The sequence below is a fragment of the Molossus molossus genome, unplaced genomic scaffold, assembly GCF_014108415.1.
Source record: "Molossus molossus isolate mMolMol1 unplaced genomic scaffold, mMolMol1.p scaffold_m16_p_1, whole genome shotgun sequence".
NCBI lineage: Eukaryota > Metazoa > Chordata > Mammalia > Chiroptera > Molossidae > Molossus > Molossus molossus.
In genome coordinates, this window is record NW_023425344.1 from 18434613 (window position 1) to 18442833 (window position 8221).

The following is an 8221-nucleotide window of genomic DNA, read 5'->3' on the forward strand; positions in this document are numbered from 1 at the left end:
ATTCTAAGTCCTTTGCATTTCTAAGTAACTTTTGCAATCAGATTGTCCGTTTGTACTAAAAAAAAAAAAAAAAAAAGATGCTGTGATTCTTATTGAGATAGCATTGAATTTAAAGATCAGTTTGGGGACAATTGATAACTTAACAATATTGAGTTTTCCAATCCATGAACTTGGTGTCACTCTCTATTTCTTCAGGTCTTTTTAAATTTCATTCAGTAGTAGTATGTAGTTCTCCATGTACAGAACTTGCACACATTTTGTTAAAATTATCCCTGATTATTTAAAATTTTTATGTTATTATAAATGCTATTTTCAATTTCAATTTTTAATAGTTTGTTAATATGTAGAAATACAATTGATTTTTTAATATTGATCTTGTATCCTGAGACCTTATTAAACTTACTACTTCTAGTATTCTTTTTTGCAGCTTCCCTAGGATTTTCTACCTATATAATGTCAACTATAAATAAAGACAATTTTACTTCTTTTTTTCAAATCTATATGCCTTTTATTTTCCCCCTTTATTCACTGACTAGAACCTGCAATAGAATATACAGAAGTGTTACAGCTCACCGAATTGTAAATTAAATGTACTTTTTAAATTAAGTACAACAATTTAATAGTTTGACCAATTTAGGAATAAAACTGTGGGAGGAAAGGAAACAGACAGATGCAGAATGAGGTGCGGAGAGAGATTGGTACACAGGATAAATTGTGTAAGTTTTTTGTTGCTGACCATCCAAATGGCTTCTTCAAATTATTCTTTTAACTTAACTATCTGGTTTCAGGTATTATCAATGTCTTTGTCATGTTAATTATGTAATTGTTTTTATATTCTTTATTCTTAACAACTTTTTTTTACATATGTGGTGTGCATATATATTAATTCAACACACATCAAATGCTTGCTCTGGGCAGGTACTCTGCTGGGAATTCAATGTTTATACATATTAGTAGGTTTGCTTTTTCAGTAATAAATGTGGTAAGAGACCATACTTTTTATGGAATTAGAATACTAACACCTCTTTTTTGAAGTAACAGTATCATCTGTCCAATGGAAAGAAAAATAATGGTCCCTCACCGATGTCCATGTCCCAATCCCTGAATGCTATGAATATGTTACCTTACGTGACAAAAGGTACTTTGCTATAATTAACTTCCTCTCAGATATATCGGGTTTAGCATGTCAACTGTAACATATGACAGTAAGTTCACTTTGTTTCAATTCTCTTACCTATAAAATAGGTGATTCTACCTGTCCAGTTTTTCTCCTATGGTTTTTATAATGATCAAATAAGATAAAATGTGTAAAAGTATTTTGATGACTACCTTCTACTGCTCTGGTGCTGATAGGGGAAAGACCCCAGAAAGTTGGGCTTTTTTTATAAGGCAAGTATAATGGAGGAAGATCAGTGTTGGGGGAGATGTATCACCAAATCCTAATGTTTCTTTCCATGTAGAGGGAGTTCACTGATGTAATGCTCCTCACTCCCTCCTCCTGTGGAGAAGTGAATTACATTCCTGATGAGGTTGGGATCAGGGAGGGTGCATGTAAAACCATCCCCTTTCTCTCATCTGTCGCTTGGGATCCAGCAGCTCACAGCAAACATGTTTTGTACTGCTCCTTTATGTCTTGAGCTTTAGAAAGTCTGGACCACATGGTATGGGAGTGGCCGAGGGCATGTGTCTGAGACTAGGTTTTGAAAAGCCATCCGTGCTGCAAAACTAAGTCATATTCCCTAGGACTAATTTTATCAGTAAGAAAGATGACATCTTCTCCTGCTTTCGTCTGCTTAGATTTTAATTTTATCTCTGAAGAACTCAGAACTCAGGCAGGAAGAAGGGTGCTATTTATTGGACCTCTAACCCTCATTTAACAAGACAAAAAATGTTAAGGGTTGCAAAAAACAAACTAATGTGAAGAGTCATGGAATAAAAGATAGAAAAGAAGAGAAATGAAAATGAAAGGTAATGAGGGGTTGGTGATGGATATGGCTACAGAATGGATGGATTGAAGGTCACAACAGAAAAGTGAAAGCACTTTTGAAGAAAGGATACTTCTGCAAGTAACTTGGAAGGATAATATTTGCAGTCAGAATGAAATATTTGCATTTAAAAATCTGGTGCCATTTTTGTTGATGCCAAGATCTAAGGCATGATGGATAACATCACTGAAAATACGAGGAAGTCAAGAAACCCAGAGTCTATGGTGTTGGATGAATCATCAGCATACATGTTGAAGTTACGAACAAGAATAACAAGAGTAGGGATGAAGAAGAAAACTGTACTTATAAAAGTCAGTTTTACTGAGAGTGAGGAGGAAAGACCCAGCAGGTGACTGTGACTTGGAGGAGGAAGAGTGGTGTAACCAGATGGTGTGAGCCTAAAAGGAGCAGAAGGGGTTTGCAAGAGGGAAGGGAGAATAACACTAAAATTGGCATTGAGTAAGGCTGCTGAAGCCCTCTGAGTACAAGAGAAAAGAAATCATCCATTTGAAAGGGCTGCAGAGAAACCCAGTCCCCAGGATACAGCCTGCTTTTAGATGAGTGAGGTGTGAATAGAACCTTCAGGGAAGAGACTGAAAAACACAGGTGTTTATTGACCTCACATTGGGAACTGGGAATTCTAGAAGCAGAAGGGAATGGTTTAGGGAGGGAATTGGGAGGGGTGGGTGGGAATTGGGTCAGATTAAGGGAAGAAAGCTTAGGTATTTGATGACTAGGAAGCATGCAATTCTGATGGAAAGTGGGATAAACAGGGATGGGCTGACCCTCTCCCAGGTGACTGAGCAATCAGTTCTACTGCTTGTGTGGTCCAGACCATTTCTCTCTGAGGTGGGGCAGCTGCTCCCTCAGGCAGCCTGAGGTTGGTATGAGCTAATTATAGGTCAGATGCTTCTTCAGACAGCCAGGGTTGTGGTTATCTCTGCTCTAGCAATGTTCAGTGACTTAGCTATTATTATTATTTTTTTTACATCCAGTTAATTTGGTTCTCCTCTCTCTCTCTTTTGACTTCTGCCTATTGCTTCAACTTACTCATGGCTTAGGGAGTTGTTTTTTAATTACAGACCAAATAATAATAATAATAATAATAATAATAATAATAATAATAATAATAAATCCCTCCTTTATAAATGGAATCATTGCAGTTTTCATGAAATAGAAAGCAAAAAATTATCTCCAGTATACAATTTAATTCGACCCATGGAAGGGGTGGTGGGGGAAGAATGTGAATAAATGAGAGGACTAGAATGTTAGTGGTCAAACTCCATAGGCAGAAATAGACAGGTTTTCCTCTTCCTCTCTGTCACCTTTCCTAGGACTGTGTCTGCCGTACCCTCAAGAAGGGCATTCTATTTTTGGTGGGCTTTCTATTTTAATGGACTTCTTTTCCTAGTGTAGGAGAAAAGAAGTTGAACAATTAAGTATTTCATGTGTGAGAGCCTAAAGAAAATAGAAAGACCTGAATACATGTTTGAAAAGAAAGAAGGATTTAGGTCTCTGGACAGGCTGATAGGATTGCATCCTGAGAGAGGTCCGCAACTCTGTCAGAGGCTGGATATTGCCAGGCTGGTGGCTAAGTGCAGAATGTTGTAAGAGGGGACTATATGGGGTATAGGAACTCCCTTGTACAGAAGGCCAACCCAGGGTTTCAGCCGTAGGACAAGGTTAGTGGCATAATCCAGAGGGTAGGAACAACACTCTTCCTGACCTTCCAGATTTCTCTTACCAACGTTCACACTCAACCACTGTGTGAGGACACCTTCCAGCATTACCCTCAGGACTCCGTTCCTAAGATTCACCTGACACCTACTCCTTGTGAGATGGCTGGAAGGAAAGAGGAGAGAGTTCCTAAACCTGTGCTTTGTAGATTACCATGCATATTAGTAACCCCTGTGTTGGAAGTAGAGGGAATAGTTACCGCTGTTGAAAACAAATATTTTCATACTATCCCATATTTTTGTGTGTGCTTTACTAGACCTAGACTTAAATCCAAGCTCCACCATTTGCTAGCTATATGACCTTGGTAAAAATTACCTAACCTTTTTTAAGTCTTAATTTCTTCATCTATGAAATTCTAATCAGAACCAATAGAGCTGAGTTCTCCTGAAGATTAAGTGAGATAAGGCATATAAAACATCTAACACTACACACTTTAACTACCAAGAATAAAAGAAACTGCTCTTGTACACAAAGTATCCACCGTTAATAAATACATAGTCATTGCAGAAAATAGCAAGTCCTGAATAGTAGGACCCATCAAAGGTTTTTGCCATTTTTAGGATTTCATAATCAATAAATCTGGGAAGTGTTTAGTACTATGTTTTGCTTTTGGAGATTTACACTGCACATAAGTCCATTAGAAACTGATAATCCTTGCAGTAATACAACCTAATTACCTGTTTAGCCAGACTTTATTAATTATATATACACAAACTATTAACATCTTGCAGATTTAATCTTCCTCAAAACACAGTTTGGGGAACACTGGTGCTTCTGTGCAAAAAGGATGTTATGGACTGAATGTTTATGTTGCCGGGAGGTGGACGGATGGGAAGTAATTAGGTTAGATGTGGTCCTGAGAGAGGAGCTCCCATGATGGGATTAGTGTCCTTGTAAGAAGAGGCAGAGACTAGAGCTCTGTGCAGGCAAAGGCAACAAAAATGTTCATTTGAGCACACAGAGCTGTGGCCGCCACCTACGAGCCAAGAGAAGAGACCTGAGAATAAAACGTACCCTACTAGTACCTTGATCTTGGCTTTCCCAGCTTCCAGAACTATAAGAAATAAATTTCTATTGTTTAAGCCACCCAAATGATTTTGTTAAGTATTTTGTTATAACAGCCCAAGCAGGCTAAGATAATGGAGTAACTGAAATCAGATTAACTCTTTACCTGAAACAGCTGAAAAACAACACTAAATAAATATCACTACAGTTCTCAAGACATGGGACATCAAGTACTAAGCCATTTACCCTACATTTGCCCCAACTTACTGCCTATGGAAAGTTTCCATGATGCAACACAGGAAGCAGGAACCCAGTAAGAACTTGATGGTCCCCCTGAGTTGCAGAGATGGAGCTGAGAGAGACCTAAGGACCCATAAGAGAGCCTCAACTATTCAGCTAGGAGCTTTCCTCAGGTCATGCATGAGAAGAAACTATCCAAGGCCGGAAAACAAAGCAAAACAAACAAAAAACCTACTCCCAAAAAACATGTGAAATATATAATAAACCCATTTGAACATGAAGACATAATCAGGTTAAAACTAAAAGGGCGAAAAATACATACCATGCTAACACTAATCAAAAGTAAGCTGGAGTGGCTATATTAACATCAGACAAATAGGTTTCAAAGCAAGAACACTACCACAATGATAAAAGGTGGACTCATCAAGAAGACATAACAGTCCTAAACAGTTTCTAAATGTAGGATGTAAACTGATAGAAGTGCAAGGAAAGATAGACAAATCTAAAATCATAGCAATTTCAACACCCCTCTACCATTATTTATAGAAAAAGTAGGAAGAAATATCAGCAAGAATAGACACAAACAACATTATAAGCCAATTTTATCTAATTATATTTATACAGTATTCTAACAGCAAAATTCACATTCATTTTAAGTGCACACAGAACTTTTATAAATATAGAACATATTTTGGGCAATAAAACAAGTCTCAATAAATTTAAAAAGATTCAAGCCATGTAAAGTATATTCTCTGGTTACAATGGAATTAATTATAGTAGAAATAAAAAACAAAGATATCTGAAAAAATCTTGAACTATTTGGAAACTCACGCTGCTAAGTAACTTATGGATCAAAGAGAACAATGAAAAGGGAAATTAGAAAGTATTTGACCTGAGTGAAAATACAATGTATTAAAATTTTTGGAATGCAGCTAAAGCAGTAGTTAGTGGGAAATTTATACTATAAATGCCTATATTAGAAAAGAAGAAAGGTCTCAAATCAATGATTTTTAGCTTCTACTTAAAAAAACTAGGAAAATATGAGGAAAGTAAACCAAAACTAGGTAGAAGATAGGAAATAATAAAGATCAGAGCAGAAATCAATAAAATAGGAAACAAAAAATCAAGAAAAATCAATAAAACAAAAATCTGGTTCTTTGACAATATTAGTAACACCATACTTAGTGGAGAAATAGTGACTGATCAGAGAAAAATACAAAAATTGTCAATATCAGAAATGAGAGAAATGCTATAACTAATTACAGGAAATGTTATGAACAATTTCATGCCTATAAATTTGACATCAGGAAGTTTCAACCCTCCAACTTGATTCATTTTCAAAGTTGTTTTGGCTGTTCTGGTGTCTCTGAATCTTTTCATTTTGGAGTTGGGCTCCTGGCTGAAATACTACATGTAATTTTTTTTGCAGTCCTGACCATCCTTGATTACAAAGGTTGACCTGACAGGCCTCATGGGGGAAAGCTGCCCTCTCCACACCCAACTTAGCGCACAGTCAGTGCGTTGCAGCCTCTGAAGGAGGCAGTCCTGGACTCGGCCCGGGGCTGGCCCTGCTCTTGCACACAGCTGCATTCCTATCCCAGGTGCTTCCATTCAGAAGCGTTTATCAGGTCTTCCCGAGAGCCTTTGCCAAGACCTTATCAGAGGGGTGGCAGTGTGGGGTGGGGAGGAACTGAAGACACTTTTTTTCACTCTGATACAGCACTCAGTAGTCTTCCACTCCTATCCCTTCCCCCTCTCTCTCCTCCTGGTCCAGGATACTGAGTCTTTTGTTTGGGGTTCCCAGAACATTCACACAATTCCCCACAGCTGTGCTGATCCACCTACCCTTCAACCAGAGTTGTTTCATGGGGAAAAATGGGAGAGGTGGCATTTTTGCCAGTTTAGCTTCTTGCCCATCCTGTTTCAGTGACTATTACTTTGGGTTTGGCTTCTTACCTTAATCAGCTACTCTACACCTGGCAGCTCAGTACTCTCAGCTCAGCTCAGCTCTCTTTTTTTTTTTTTATCCTCACTCGAGGACATTTTTTGATATTTTGTTCAGATAGAGTGGGAGGGGGAGAGAGAGAGAGAAACATCGATGTGAAAGGGACACATCGAGTGGTCACCACCCACACGACCCAATCAGGGCCGAGGCATGTGCCCTCAGTGGGAACCGAACCCGGGTCCAGACCGCAGGCCAACGCTCTAACCACTGAGCCAAACCGGCCAGGGCTCAGCTCAACTCTTAACATATGAATTATAGAATCAGTTTGTCAGGTTCTAAAAAACAGACTTTAGGGATTTTGATCAAGATTTTATTGAATTCATTGATCAAGTTGGGTAAACTGACATCTTCACAATATTTAATCTTCCAATTTATGAACATGCTATATATCTTCATTAATTTAGTTTTTTTTTAAATTTTGCTCAGCAATGTTGTCACAGTATATCTCTGCATTTGTTGTCAGTATAGAGATCTCTCACATCCTTTGTCAGAGTTTTCTCTAAATCTCATATTTTTATGCTATTATAAGTGCTATTGTTTAATTTCAATTACTGATTATTGTAAGTCTATGAAACACAATTGATTTTTGTATATTAATCTTATATACTGAAATCTTGCTTAACTCACTAATTAGTTCTTACAGCTTTTTGTAGATTTCCTATGATTTTGCATGTAAAGATGATGTCTGTGAATGAAGACAGTTTAACTTCTTCCTTTCCAATATGGATGCCCATGTTTCTTTTTCTGGATTTTTTGCATTAGTTAAAACTTCCAATAAAATATTGAGTATAAGAGTGGTAAGACTGGACGTCCATCTTGTTCCTCATCTAAGGAAGAAAGCATTCACTATTTCTCCATTAAGTATGGTGTTACAGTAGATTTTTTATAGATGCCTTTTGTCTGGTTAAGAAGGTTATAGACTACTCCAAGTTTGCTGATAATTTTTATTAGGAAGTGGTGCTTTATAAAATGCTTGTTGTGCATCTATTGAGGTAATCATATGGTTTTGCTCTTTTAGTGCGTTAATATGGTAAATTGTATTTAAATAATTTTGGATACTATATATAAGGGAGCCAGGATAGTGCTGGATTGTTCACCTTTTATCAGTTATCAAAGCAATGGGTTGGTTCATTATTATTTTTCAAAGATTGTCAGTTGTTTTTTAAATATCATTATGAACATCATGGGTTTAAATATGGTATTTAATGGGTTTCAATCTATTGCAGTTTTTATACTTATTGAAGCTCAG